Raw genomic sequence first — 16,729 nt, forward strand, 5'->3', positions numbered from 1 at the left:
AGTCTCACACATACACACATATATATGTGTGTGTGTGTGTTTGTGTGTGTATGTGCATACACATACATACATAAATGAAAAGGAGGATGGTAATGGTACTCTTGCTCCAAATGCAAATTATTATGATGGTGGTGATAATGGTAACAACAACGATAATAATAGTGAAATGATGAAGGTAAACATTAAAATGATGATGTAAATAACAATGACAACAACAACAATAATTATGATACTGTTAATAAAAATAATAATTACAATAAATAACAGAAAATAATAGTGACAAGAACTAGAACAATAATAATGACAGTAATAATAACGATAATGATGATAATAGTAATAATGATAAGAAACTATCAACAGTGATAGTGATGTATATAGTAGTAGTAAAAATAATCATTGTAAATAATAGTAAAAATAATAATAATAGTAATGCTAATAATACTATAACAATCATAATGATATAGATAATAGTAGTGTCATTAATAATGATAGCAATAATAATAACAATAATAATATAATAATTGTAATAATAATAATAATAATGATAATAATTGTAAAATTATAATAATAATTATAAAATAATAATAATAACAACAATAATAATGATAATAATGATGGTAATAATAATAATTATTATTATAAAATAATAATAATAATAATAATAACAACAACAACAATAATAATAATAATAATGACAATGATAATATTAAAGAACCATTACTAATTCTATTATTATTGTAATGCTAGTTATGATAATTATTATGATAATGAAAATCATCCCACAAAAACTTTCAGCAAGTTCTGGCCTCAGAAAATCCGTTTGTGTAATTGACATTTCAGTGCATACACATAAATAAGGGAGAGCAGAGTGGCGCAGTGGAAGCGTGCTGGGCCCATAACCCAGAGGTCCGTAGATCGAAACTACGCTCTGCTAATTTCAAAAGATTTTTCATAACTATATAATGGTGTGTATCATCGGTCACATATTTTGCATAAAGGATTTTCAAAAGTCAACCGTTATTCAGGTTATTGCAGTGCTCCAATGCATCTATCTTGATATGCCTGACTAACGAGAAAGGTGCCCAGAAGCCGATATTATTCTAGGTGTATGGAGACCTTTTTAACAATACGAAATGTAGGGATTAAGAATTACTTTCACTGTCTCACTTAGCGGGGGAATTAGGAAATGTCGGAGGCCATTCGTTTTGTTCTGATTTGACGCGCAGTGTCGCCCGCCTTGATCCTCGTCCGTCTTCGTCACGTAATGTCAGTGAGCGCGAAAAGCTCCCCGTCGGTGTAAACCTTTCGATGAATGGACAGATTGCTGGCATCAAGCAGAAGCCAAGGGGGCGCCATCCTGAAATAGTTAGGGCACAAGTGCTGTAGCATGACTCATAGTTACGATCTGAAAGCGCACTTGGAAATTAATTAAATTTGGCCACGGTGATGTTAGGAGAAAAAGACTGCAAATCAATTTTCACTGCCAGATAACACTGTCAAACGCAGAATAGGTGAGATGGATGAGTGAGCATCCGATTACCGACATGCGAAGGAGCCGATTTTACGCTTTGCAAATGGACTAATCTCTATCTCTATGAAAGGTGTTTTTTTTTTTTTTTCTTCTGTGCATCCTCACCCATACCTTTTTTTGACATTTGAACACATCGAAACATTTAAATAAGGTTTGCTGAGGTAAAAACTATAACTTTTTTTTTCTCGAAAATTATGGTTTGTTTTCGTGCAGCATCCACCATATGATCCAATTTTCATATCTCCAAAGAACATCTTCAATCTTCTGGCCAAGTTCATAATTTTCTTCATTCTCTAGATTTTGACGGAAAGACTAATGGACGGACGGAAACGCACACATACAAACACACACACTGTCACAAGCCGATTAGAGGGAGCGCCTCTCCTCTCCAACCTTAGGTTTCCTCCTTGAGTTTACAACAGAACGTGACAGAAAGTCCGGTCGACCTGAGGCAGCTCCCTTCTTGTCCTAGTCTCACACACACACACATATATATGTGTGTGTGTGTGCGTGTATGATGATGACGAGGATATTAATGACAGTGTTGCTTCTACAACAAAATAAAAGATAACGATAAAGATAACAGTAATGTTAACGAAATAATGAAAATAATAATGAAAATCATGATACCAACAATTATGGTTATATCAATAAGAACAACAATGATAATTATTATTAAAATATGAAGAAAGAATAGTGAAGTAATGATAGTGAAATAATGAAGGTAATGATGAAAATGATGATGGTGATACTAATAATTATGATGATAATGATATCCAGAACAACAACAATAAAGATGATAATCACAATATTAATGAATAAAGAATAATAATGGTAACAGGAATAATAATGATAATGAAAATAACAGCTGTAATAATAATATTGATATTACTATTAATGTTGATAATAACGATAATAAGAATAATAGTAGTAATGGCAATAACGATAATGATAATAATGATAGTAATAATGATAATAATGGTCATAATAATAAAATTGTTAATGATAATAATAACAATAATAATAATTGTTGCTATTTTCATTATCATTATTATCATTATCACAATGGTAATAATGAAAATGATAATAGCTACTATTATTACCATTATAAATGCTACAGTTATAATAATGATAATAACCATGGTCATAGTAATGGTATTAAAGATGATAATCATCATAATGATAATGGTAATAACTACAATGTTATGATAATAATGGCAATAATAGTACACGATAGTTCAACACGTCATGGCTTCAGAAGCCCGTTTGTGTAATTGACATTTGAGTGCAAACATAAAAGTATTGGAGAGCAGAGTGGCGCAGTGGAAGCGTGCTGGGCCCATAACCCAGAGGTCCGTAGATCGAAACTACGCTCTGCTAAATTTCAAAACATTTTTCATAACTTTATAATGGTGTATATCATCGGTCACATATTTTTCCCTTGTTGTCCTTGTCTCTCTCTCACACACACACACATATATATATGTATATATATATGTACATTGTAAATACACACTGTGTGTGTGTGTGTGTATGTGTGTGCATACACATACACACATAAATGAAAAGGAGGAGGATGGTAATGGTACTCTTGCTCCTAATGCAAATTATTATGATGGTGGTGATAATGGTAACAACTACGATAATAATAGTGAAATAATGAAGGTAAAAATGAAAATGATGATGATTTATATAACAATGACAACAACAATAATAATGATACTGTTAATAAAAATAATAATAATTACAATAAATAACAGAAAATAATAGTGACAAGTACTAGAACAATAAAGATGATAGTAATAATAACGATAATGATAATAGTAATAATGATAAGAAACTATTAACAGTGATAGTAATGTATATAGTAGTAGTAATAAAAATAATCATTGTAAATAATAGTAAAAATAATAATAATAATAGTAATGCTAATAATACTATTACAATCATAATGATATAGATAATAGTAATGTCATTAATAATGATAGCAATAATAATAACAATAATAATATAATAATTGTAATAATAACAATAATGATGGTAATAATAATAATAATAATAATAATAATAAAATAATAATAATAACAACAACAACAATAATAATGATAATAATGATGATAATAATAATGATAATTATAAAATAATAATATTAACAACAATAATAATAATAATGACAATGATAATAATATTAAAGAACCATTACTAATTATATTATTATTGTAATGCTAGTTATGATAACTATTATAATAATGAATATCATCCCATAAAAACTTTCAGCAAGTTCTGGCCTTAGAAAATCCGTTTGTATAATTGACATTTCAGTGCATACATATAAGTAAGGGAGAGCAGAGTGGCGCAGTGGAAGCGTGCTAGGCCCATAACCCAGAGGTCCGTAGATCGAAACTACGCTCTGCTAAGTTTCAAAACATTTTTCATAACTATGTAATGGTGTATATCATCGGTCACATATTTTGCATATAGGATTTTCAAAAGTCAACCGTTATTCAGGTTACTGCAGTGCTTCAATGCATCTATCTTGATATGCCTGACTAACGAGAAAGGTGCCCAAGAACCGATATTATTCTAGGTGTATGGAGACCTTTTTAACAATACGAAATGTAGGGATTAAGAATGACTTTCACTGTCTCACTTAGCGGGGGAATTAGGAAATGTCGGAGGCCATTCGTTTTGTTCTGATTTGACGCGCAGTGTCGCCCGCCTTGATCCTCGTCCGTCTTCGTCACGTAATGTCAGTGAGCGCGAAAAGCTCCCCGTCGGTGTAAACCTTTCGATGAATGGACAGATTGCTGGCATCAAGCAGAAGCCAAGGGGGCGCCATCCTGTAATAGTTAGGGAACAAGTGCTGTAGCATGACTCATAGTATAGAGCTGAAAGCGATGCGCACTTGGATATTAATTAAATTTGGCCACGGTGATGTTAGGAGAAAAAGACTGCAAAAAAAATTCACTGCCAGATAACACTGTCAAACGCAGAATAGGTGAGATAGTTAAGGATGAGTGAGCATCCGATTACCGACATGCGAAGGAGCCGATTTTACGCTTTTCAAATGGACTAATCTCTGGATACCTATTAAATTCGCCCGACTATGAAAGGTGTTTTTTTTTTTTTCTTCTCTGCATCCTCATCCATACCTTTTTTTTTGACATTTGAACACATCCCAACATTTAAATGAGGTTTGCTGAGATAAATAATATAACTTTTTTTCTCGAAAATTATGGTTTGTTTTCGTGCAGCATCCATCATATGATCCAATTTTCATATCTCCAAAGAACATCTTCAATCTTCTGGCCAAGTTCATAATTTTCTTCATTCACTAGATTTTGACGGAAAGACTAATGGACGGACGGAAACGCACACACACGCACACACACAAACACGCACACTGTCACAAGCCGATTAAAGGCAGCGCTCCTCCTCTCCAACCTTAGGTTTCCTCCTTGAGTTTACAACAGAACGTGACAGAAAGTCGGGTCGACCTGAGGCAGCTCCCTTCTTGTCCTAGTCTCTCACACACACACACATATATATATATGTATATATATATGCACATTGTAAATACACACTGTGTGTGTGTGTGTGTATGTGTGTGCATACACATACACACGTAAATGAAAAGGAGGAGGATGGTAATGGTACTCTTGCTCCTAATGCAAATTATTATGATGGTGGTGATAATGGTAACAACAACGATAATAATAGTGAAATAATGAAGGTAAAAATAAAAATGATGATGTAATTAACAATGACAACAACAATAATAATGATACTGTTAATAAAAAAAAAAATAATTACAATAAAGAACAGAAAATAATAGTGACAAGAACTAGAACAATAATAATGATAGTAATAATAACGATAATGATGATAATAGTAATAATGATAAGAAACTATTAACAGTGATAGTAATGTATATAGTAGTAGTAGTTGTAGTAGTAAAAATAATCATTGTAAATAATAGTAAAAATGATAATAATAATAGTAATGCTAATAATACTATTACAATCATAATGATATAGATAATAGTAGTGTCATTAATAATGATAGCAATAATAATAACAATAATAACATAATCATTGTAATAATAATGATAATAATAATAATGATAATAATAATGATAATAATAATAATAATAATAATTGTAAAATTAAAATAATTATAAAATAATAATAATAACAACAACAACAATAATAATGATAATAATGATAATAATAATAATAATAATATTTATAAAATAATAATGATATTTATAAAATGATAATAATATTTATAAAATAATAATAATGATAATGATAATAATATTAAAGAACACTTACTAATTCTATTATTATTGTAATGCTAGTTATGATAACTATTATGATAATGAATATCATCCCACAAAAACTTTCAGCAAGTTCTGGCCTTAGAAAATCCGTTTGTATAATTGACATTTCAGTGCATACAGAGAGTTGAAGGAGAGCAGAGTGGCGCAGTGGAAGCGTGCTGGGCCCATAACCCAGAGGTCCGTAGATCGAAACTACGCTCTGCTAAATTTCAAAAGATTTTTCATAACTATGTAATGGTGTATATCTTCGGTCACATATTTTGCATATAGGATTTTCAAAAGTCAACCGTTATTCAGGTTATTGCAGTGCTCCAATGCATCTATCTTGATATGCCTGACTAACGAGAAAGGTGCCCAGGAGCCGATATTATTCTAGGTGTATGGAGACCTTTTTAACAATACGAAATGTAGGGATTAAGAATTACTTTCACTGTCTCACTTAGCGGGGGAATTAGGAAATGTCGGAGGCCATTCGTTTTGTTCTGATTTGACGCGCAGTGTCGCCCGCCTTGAACCTCGTCCGTCTTCGTCACGTAATGTCAGTGAGCGCGAAAAGCTCCCCGTCGGTGTAAACCTTTCGATGAATGGACAGATTGCTGGCATCAAGCAGAAGCCAAGGGGGCGCCATCCTGAAAAAGTTAGGGAACAAGTGCTGTAGCATGACTCATAGTTAAGATCTGAAAGCGCACTTGGTAATTAATTAAATTTGGCCACGGTGATGTTAGGAGAAAAGGACTGCAAATCAATTTTCACCGCCAGATAACACTGTCAAACGCAGAATAGGTGAAATGGTTAAGGATGAGTGAGCATCCGATTACCGACATGCGAAGGAGCCGATTTTACGCTTTGGAAATGGACTAATTACTGGATAACCATTAAATTCGCCCGACTATGAAAGGTGTTTTTTTTTTTTTTCCTCTGCATCCTCACCCATACCTATTTTTGACATTTGAACACATCCAAACATTTAAATGAGGTTTGCTGAGTTAAAAAATATAACTTTTTTTTTCGAAAATTATGGTTTGTTTTCGTGCAGCATCCACCATATGATCCAATTTTCATATCTCCAAAGAACATCTTCAATCTTCTGGCCAAGTTCATAATTTTCTTCATTCTCTAGATTTTGACGGAAAGACTAATGGACGGACGGAAACGCTCACACACGCACACACACACAAACACACACACTGTCACAAGCCGATTAAAGGCAGCGCCTCTCCTCTCCAACCTTAGGTTTCCTCCTTGAGTTTACAACAGAACGTGACAGAAAGTCCGGTCGACCTGAGGCAGCTCCCTTCTTGTCCTAGTCTCACACACACACACATATATATGTGTGTGTGCGTGTATGATGATGACGAGGATATTAATGACAGTGTTGCTTCTACAACAAAATAAAAGATAACGATAAAGATAACAGTAATGTTAACGAAATAATGAAAATCATGATACCAACAATTATGATTATATCAATAAGAACAACAATGATAATTATTATTAAAATATGAAGAAAGAATAGTGAAGTAATGATAGTGAAATAATGAAGGTAATGAAGAAAATGATGATGGTGATACTAATAATTATGATGATAATGATATCCAGAACAACAACAATAAAGATGATAATCACAATATTAATGAATAAAGAATAATAATGGTAACAGGAATAATAATGATAATGAAAATAACAGCTGTAATAATAATATTTATATTACTATTAATGTTGATAATAACGATAATAAGAATAATAGTAGTAATGACAATAACGACTATGATAATAATGATAGTAATAATGATAATAATGGTCATAATAATAAAATTGTTAATGCTTATAATAACAATAATAATAATTGATGCTATTTTCATTATCATTATCATTATCACAATGGTAATAATGAAAATGATAATAGTTACTATTATTAGCATTATAATTGCTATAGTAATAATAATAATAATAACCATGGTCATAGTGATGGTATTAAAGATGATAATCATCATAATCATAATGCTAATAACTAGAATGTTATGATAATAATGGCAATAATAGTACACGATACTTGAACACGTCCTGGCTTCAGAAGCCCGTTTGTGTAATTGACATTCCAGTGCATACATATAAGTAAAGGAGAGCAGAGTGGCGCAGTGGAAGCGTGCTGGGCCCATAACCCAGAGGTCCGTAGATCGAAACTACGCTCTGCTAACTTTCATAAGATTTTTCATAACTATATAATGGTGTATATCATCGGTCACATATTTTGCATATAGGATTTTCAAAAGTCAACCGTTATTCAGGTATTTGCAGTGCTCCAATGCATCTATCTTGATATGCCTGACTAACGAGAAAGGTGCCAAGGAGCCGATATTATTCTAGGTGTATGGAGACCTTTTTAACAATACGAAATGTAGGGATTAAGAATTACTTTCACTGTCTCACTTAGCGGGGGAATTAGGAAATGTCGGAGGCCATTCGTTTTGTTCTGATTTGACGCGCAGTGTCGCCCGCCTTGAACCTCGTCCGTCTTCGTCACGTAATGTCAGTGAGCGCGAAAAGCTCCCCGTCGGTGTAAACCTTTCGATGAATGGACAGATTGCTGGCATCAAGCAGAAGCCAAGGGGGCGCCATCCTGAAATAGTTAGGGCACAAGTGCTGTAGCATGACTCATAGTTACGATCTGAAAGCGCACTTGGAAATTAATTAAATTTGGCCACGGTGATGTTAGGAGAAAAAGACTGCAAATCAATTTTCACTGCCAGATAACACTGTCAAACGCAGAATAGGTGAGATGGTTAAGGATGAGTGAACATCCGATTACCGACATGCGAAGGAGCCTATTTTACGCTTTGCAAATGGACTAATCTCTATCTCTATGGAAGGTGTTTTTTTTTTTTTTTTTTTCTCTCTGCATCCTCACCCATACCTTTTTTTGACATTTGAACACATCCAAACATTTAAATGAGGTTTGCTGAGGTAAAAAATTTAACTTTTTTTTCTCGAAAATTATGGTTTGTTTTCGTGCAGCATCCCCCATATGATCCAATTTTCATATCTCCAAAGAACATCTTCAATCTTCTGGCCAAGTTCATAATTTTCTTCATTCTCTAGATTTTGACGGAAAGACTAATGGACGGACGGAAACGCACACACACGCACTCACACAAACACACACACTGTCACATGCCGATTAAAGGCAGCGCCTCTCCTCTCCAACCTTAGGTTTCCTCCTTGAGTTTACAACAGAACGTGACAGAAAGTCCGGTCGACCTGAGGCAGCTCCCTTCTTGTCCTAGTCTTACACACACACACACACACATATATATATGTGTGTGTGTTTGTGTATGTGCATACACATACACACATAAATGAAAAGGAGGAGGATGGTAATGGTACTCTTGCTCCTAATGCAAATTATTATGTTGGTGGTGATAATGGTAACAACAACGATAATAATAGTGAAATAATGAAGGTAAAAATTAAAATGATGATGATGTAAATAACAATGACAACAACAATAATAATGATACTGTTAATAAAAATAATAACAATAAATAACAGAAAATAATAGTGACAAGAACTAGAACAATAATATTGATAGTAATAATAACGATAATGATGATAATAGTAATAATGATAAGAAACTATTAACAGTGATAGTAATGTATATAGTAGTAGTAGTAAAAATAATCATTGTAAATAATAGTAAAAATAATAATAATAATAGTAATGCTAATAATACTATTACAATCATAATGATATAGATAATAGTAGTGTCATTAATAATGATAGCAATAATAATAACAATAATAATATAATAATTGTAATAATAATAATAATAATAATAATAATTGTAAAATTATAATAATAATAAAATAAAAATAATAACAACAATAATAATGATAATAATGATAATAATAATAATAATAATTATAAAATAATGATAATAACAACAACAATAATAATAATAATAATAATGACAATGATAACAATATTAAAGAACCATTACTAATTCTATTATTATTGTAATGCTAGTTATGATAATTATTATGATAATGAATATCATCCCACAAAAACTTTCAGCAAGTTCTGGCCTCAGAAAATCCGTTTGTATAATTGACATTTCAGTGCATACATATATGTAAGGGAGAGCAGAGTGGCGCAGTGGAAGCGTGCTGGGCCCATAACCCAGAGGTCCGTAGATCGAAACTACGCTCTGCTAAATTTCAAAAGATTTTTCATAACTTTATAATGGTGTATATCATCAGTCACATATTTTGCATATGGGATTTTCAAAAGTCAACCGTTATTCAGGTCTTTGCAGTGCTCCAATGCATCTATCTTGATATGCCTGACTAACGAGAAAGGTGCCCAGGAGCCGATATTATTCTAGGTGTATGGAGACCTTTTTAACAATACGAAACGTAGGGATTAAGAATTACTTTCACTGTCTCACTTAGCGGGGGAATCAGGAAATGTCGGAGGCCATTCGTTTTGTTCTGATTTGACGCGCAGTGTCGCCCGCCTTGAACCTCGTCCGTCTCCGTCACGAAATGTTGGTGAGCGCGAAAAGCTCCCCGTCGGTGTAAACCTTTCAATGAATGGACAGATTGCTGGCACCAAGCAGAAGCCAAGGGGGCGCCATCCTGAAATAGTTAGGGCACAAGTGCTGTAGCATGACTCATAGTTAAGATCTGAAAGCGCACTTGGAGATTAATTAAAATTGGCCATGGTGATGTTAGGAGAAAAGGACTACAAATAAATTGTCACTGCCAGATAACACGGTCAAACGCAGAATAAGTGAGATGGTTAAGGATGAGTGAGCATCCGATTACCGACATGCGATGGAGCCGATTTTACGCTTTGCAAATGGACTAATCTCTATCTCTATGAAAGGTGTTTTTTTTTTTTCTTCTCTGCATCCTCACCCATACCTTTTTTTGACATCTGAACACATCCAAACATTTAAATGAGGTTTGCTGAGGTAAAAAATATAACTTTTTTTCTCGAAAATTATGGTTTGTGTTCGTGCAGCATCCACCATATGATCCAATTTTCATATCTCCAAAGAACATCTTCAATCTTCTGGTCAAGTTCATAATTTTCTTCATTCTCTAGATTTTGACGGAAAGACTAATGGACGGACGGAAACGCACACACACAAACACACACTGTCACAAGCCGATTAAAGGCAGCGCCTCTCCTCTCCAACCTTAGGTTTCCTCCTTGAGTTTACAACAGAACGTGACAGAAAGTCCGGTCGACCTGAGGCAGCTCCCTTCTTGTCCTAGTCTCACACACACATATATATGGTATGTGTGTGTGTGTGTGCGTGTATGATGATGAGGATATTAATGACAGCGTTGCTTCTACAACAAAATCAAAGCTAACGATAAAGATAACAGTAATGTTAACGAAATAATGAAAATAATAATGAAAATCATGATACCAACAATTATGGTTATATCAATAAGAACAACAATGATAATTATTATTAAAATATGAAGAAAGAATAGTGAAGTAATGATAGTGAAATAATGAAGGTAATGATGAAAATGATGATGGTGATACTAATAATTATGATGATAATGATATCCAGAACAACAACAATAAAGATGATAATCACAATATTAATGAATAAGAATAATAATGGTAACAGGAATAATAATGATAATGAAAATAACAGCTGTAATAATAATATTGATATTACTATTAATGTTGATAATAACGATAATAAAAATAATAGTAGTAATGACAATAACGATAATGATAATAATGATAGTAATAATGATAATAATGGACATAATAATAAAATTGTTAATGATAATAATAACAATAATAATAATTGTTGCTATTTTCATTATCATTATTATCATTATCACAATGGTAATAATGAAAATGATAATAGCTACTATTATTACCATTATAATTGCTATAGTAATAATAATAATAATAACCATGGTCATAGTGATGGTATTAAAGATGATAATCATCATAATCATAATGCTAATAACTACAATGTTATGATAATAATGTCAATAATAGTACACGATACTTGAACACGTCTTGGCTTCAGAAGCCCGTTTGTGTAATTGAGATTTCAGTGCATACATAGAATTGAAGGAGAGCAGAGTGGCGCAGTGGAAGCGTGCTGGGCCCATAACCCAGAGGTCCGTAGATCGAAACTACGCTCTGCTAAGTACAAAAAGTTTTTTATATCTATGATATGCTATGGGAAATGGTAATCTGAACACACATATTTTACATTAAACACTTCCCTAAGTTAAGCGTCATTCATTTTGCAATGTTCCAACGTGTCTGCCTTGATATGCACTGTTTATTGTGATTTTTTTCATCTCGAATAAATTTCATTTAGAATTTCCAGCGATAAGATAATTACATGAATCAAAACAAATGAAATAATCTATGTAAAAATATAGACACCGACCCGACCCGCAGTGGCTTCTGAAGTGACGAGAAAGGTGCCCAGGAGCCACAAACGCCCTCAGACTGGGACGCCGATATTATTTTAAGTATCTTGAGCCATGTTCAACAATAGGAAATGTAGGGATTCAGAATTACTTTCACTGAGAATTAGCAAATATCGTATGCTATTCGATTTGTTCCAATTTGACGAGTAATATCGCCCGCCTTGAAACTCTTCCGTTTCGTCACGTGATATTAGCGAGCGCGAGAAACCCCCCGACGGTGAAAACCTTTGGATGAATGGACAGGTAGGTGGCATCAGGTAAGAAGAAAGAAACTGATAATAGTACACCGACAAAGGAAAGAAAGGGAGAAATAACGATAACAAAAGGAAAAATCGAAGTACCTCAGTGATTACTTCTTACCGTTGTCCCAGGTATATCAGTTGAAACCATGGAATCTTGAAATTCAAATAAACTTCGCTGTCACTTTTAGACCAAACACAGATTTTACCTGTTCAAAGAAAGAGCACATAGAGTTGTTAAGTACTGGTAATGTAAATACTTAAACGTGACTCGTAGTGAAGATTTGCAAATTAATCATTTTTAACGAGCGCAAGAAACCTGATGGATGGACAGGTAGCTGGGATCGGATAGCACAGTCAAGCGAAGGAGGAATAAACAGCCGATTACCAAAATAAGAAGCCAATTCTATGTTTAGCAAGTGGATGGATCTCTGGATACAATCTCTTAAATTGTCCGACTATGGATGGTCGGGCAATTAATTTGTCTTTTGTTTATCCTATGCTACCCCTATCTTTGACATTTTAAACACATCCAAACGAGATCTGCTTAGATCAACAATTATTTGACTTCTTTTTTTCTCCTTATTGAAAATAACGTTTTTTTCTTATTCTTCTTATCTTATATATAAAAAAATCTCAATCATCTGCCAAATAGCATATATCAAGATACACATATTGGAGCACTGTAAACAACAATTGAATGGTGGTTAACTGCAGAATCAGTACTTGTTAAGATTACCATTACATGTAGCACCATTATATACGTATCAAAATCATTTCAATTATGTTGAATTAGCAGAGCGTGGTTTCAATCTCTGGGTTATGGGCCCAGCACGCTTCCTCTGTGCCACTCTGCTCTGCTCTTAATATTATTCCATTATGCGCTGAAATCTTATTTACACAACCAAATTTTCTGAGGCCGGAACATGCTGAAGTACCTTGTGATATTGCAATTATAATTATAATTATTATGACTATAATAACTATTATCAAAATCACTATCATTATCATTATTACTATTATTTTCATTACTATTATTACTACGGTTATTTTCATTATTATTATTATTATTATTATTATTATCATTATCATTATCATTACCATTATAGTGATAATAATCATTATCATAATAATTGTTATTATCATTATCATAATCATCATTATTATTACTCTTATTATTTCTTTGTTATTATCATAAGTTTCATTTATTTTCATTATCATTGCTATCATTATTATTCTTTATTTATTATTGTTATTACCATGATACATTACTATTATCATTATCATCGTTGTTATTATCATTATTATTATTATTATCGTTATCATATTAAATATTATTGTAATTCATGTCATCATTATGTCATCACCGTTTTCATTATTGCTTTGATGATTTCGTTATCATTATCTCCACCATCATCATTATAATTTGTAGTAGTAGCAACAGTATCATTAATAACCTCCTCCTCCTTTTTATGTGTCTGTTTTTGTACACACACACACACACACACACACATACACACACAGACACACACACACACATATACACACTTACACACACACACACACACACACACACACACACACACACACACACACACACACACATATATATATATATATATATATATATATATATATATATATATATATAGGCTGTAGGACGGCACTGCTTCACATCGACGGGGTCCTCTGCCACGTGATGCTCCAGGGTCAAATGGGTAGTCTAATATTTGGTGGGAGGAGCGCCGCCTTTAATCGACTTGTGAATTCGTGTGACTGTGTGTGTGAATGTGCGTGTGTGTGTGTGTGTGTGTCTGTTTCCGTCTGTCAGCTCCAATGTGTGTGTGTGTGTGTGTGTGTGTGTGTGTGTGTGTGTGTGTGTGTGTTTCCGCCTGTCCAGTCGTCTCTCCAGCAAAATCTAGAACGAAAAAAATATATTGACCTTGGCAGATGATTGAGCATGTCCTTTCGAGACTTGAAATTTGGATCACGTGCTGCTTGGTGCACGCGAAAGACATTATTTCCGGGAAAAATATCAAACCAATTTTAACTAAAATAAAGCTCATTGGAATGTATGGGTGTGTTCGTAATGTCAACGATATTCACAGCAGTAGGTGTGGGATGAGGATGTACTAGAAAAAATGTATGTGTACATATATATATTGTGTATTTATATACAAAAATGTGTATGTATATATATATGTGTGTGTGTATGTATGTACACAACTTCCGGGCAATATTAAAAGGTCGGGCAGTATTAAAAGGTATCCAGAGATTTTTCGAGTTGCAAAACGTAAAATTGTCTCCTTCGCATGTAATCGGCTGTTCACTTATCCTTACCCTTCTCAACAAAGCTCCGTTTGGGTGTATTATCTGATAATGAAAGCAATTATATTTACTTATTAAATTTTTCTCCTAGCATATCGGTGACCAAAATTAATTAATATCGAAGGGCATATCGCTTACAATTATTTACTATGAGTCATGTTAAGGGTTTGGCATTATGAGCACTTGTAGATTTAAATGTGCTCTCCATAACTTTCTTTTTGGACACGTAAGATCTGATTTTGATCTCAAAGCGACAGCGAAGTCTATTTGGATTTCAGGATTGCATGGTTTCAACGGACACACCTGGGACAGCGATCAAAGGTAATCAGTGCTGTATTTCGAGTTTCCCGGTCTTTTTTTTACGTCGTTTCTCCTGTTATTTCCTTTGTCGATGTACCATCATCAGATTCTTTCCTCTTCGGGGTACCTGATCCTGACTACCTGTCCATCCATCGAAAGGTTTTCACCGACGGGGAGTTTCTCGCGCTCGCTGACATCACGTGACGAGACGGAAGAGTTTCAAGGCGGGCAACGTCAAATCAGAACAAAAATAGCATACCATATTTACTAATTCTCCCAGTAAGTGAAACAGTGAACGTAATTATTAATCCTTATATGTCGTATTGTTGAACAGGGCTCCAGATACTTAAAAAAAATTATCGGCGTCCCAGTCTGAAGGCGTTTGTGGCTCCTGGGCACCTTTCTCGTCACTCCAGAAGCCACTGCGGGTCGGGTCGGTTTCTATATTTTTACATAGATTATTTCATTTGTTTTGATTCATGTAATTATCTTATGCTGAAACTTCTAAAAAAAAAAAAAATCGAGATGAAATAATCATAATATACAGTGCATATCAAGGCAGACATGTTGGAACATTGCAAACTGAATGAACGCTTAACTTATGGAAAAGTATTATGCAAAATCTGTGTGTTAAGATTACCATTACTCATAGCATATCATAGATCTCAAAAAACTCTTTTAGCTAGCAGAGCGTGGTTTCGATCTACGGACCTCTGGGTTATGGGCCCAGCACGCTTCCACTGCTCTCCCTCATTAGAGAGTATGCACTGAAATGTCAATTACACAAACGGATTTTCTGAGGCCGGAACTTGTTGAAGTATCGTGTGCTATTGTCATTATCATAACATTGTCATTGTTGTCATTACGATTATGATGATTATTATATTATTATAATCACTATCATATTATTATTATTGAGATTATTAAAGTGGTTGTAATAACTATTATTATTTAGGTAAATAACATTAAAATTATAATAATAACAATAATAATGATAATGATAATAATAACAATAATAATAATGATAATGATAATAATAATAGGAATATTTATTATTGTCATCATTATTATTACTATTTTTATTAGGACCCTTATTATCATTATTTCTGTTATTACCATTCTTATGAATGAGAATGAATATCTTCACAATACAAGAGATATTCATTCTCATTCATACCTTTTATACATTTGTCAACATGAACGCGGTTCATTACCATTCTTCTTATTATTATTACTATTACGCTTATTATCATTATTATTACTATTACGCTTATTATCATTATTATTACTATTACGCTTATTATCATTATTATTAGTATTACGCTTATTATCATTATTATTACTATTACGCTTATTATCATTATTATTACTATTACGCTTATTATCATTATTATTGGTATTAGCAGATATATCAATGTTATTATTATCGTTATTATTTTCATTGTTCTCATTATTATTCCTGTTAAATTCTTATTCTTTATCAATATTGGTATCATTGTTGTTGTTGATA

General features: G+C 33.0%; 1 long non-coding RNA gene across 4 annotated transcripts; it reads right to left on the reverse strand.

The window, feature by feature from the left end:
- Positions 1–786: 786 nt before the first annotated feature.
- Positions 787–11,156, reverse strand: LOC125033766. Of its 4 annotated transcripts, none has more exons than XR_007115626.1 (4): positions 8,290–9,154; positions 6,299–6,502; positions 4,168–4,371; positions 787–1,357 (listed from the first exon to the last, which is right to left on the reverse strand). It is a non-coding gene; the product is annotated as an uncharacterized LOC125033766 (long non-coding RNA). The 4 variants fall into 4 exon arrangements; XR_007115625.1 differs by lacking the exon at positions 787–1,357 and adding an exon at positions 10,318–11,156 and having other exon boundaries at positions 3,823–4,371; positions 8,290–8,493; XR_007115624.1 differs by lacking the exon at positions 787–1,357 and adding an exon at positions 10,304–11,156 and having other exon boundaries at positions 3,823–4,371; positions 8,290–8,493.
- Between the last annotated feature and the right edge of the window lie 5,573 nt (positions 11,157–16,729).

Source organism: Penaeus chinensis, chromosome 2 (genome assembly GCF_019202785.1).
Source record: "Penaeus chinensis breed Huanghai No. 1 chromosome 2, ASM1920278v2, whole genome shotgun sequence".
NCBI classification, from domain to species: Eukaryota; Metazoa; Arthropoda; class Malacostraca; order Decapoda; family Penaeidae; genus Penaeus; species Penaeus chinensis.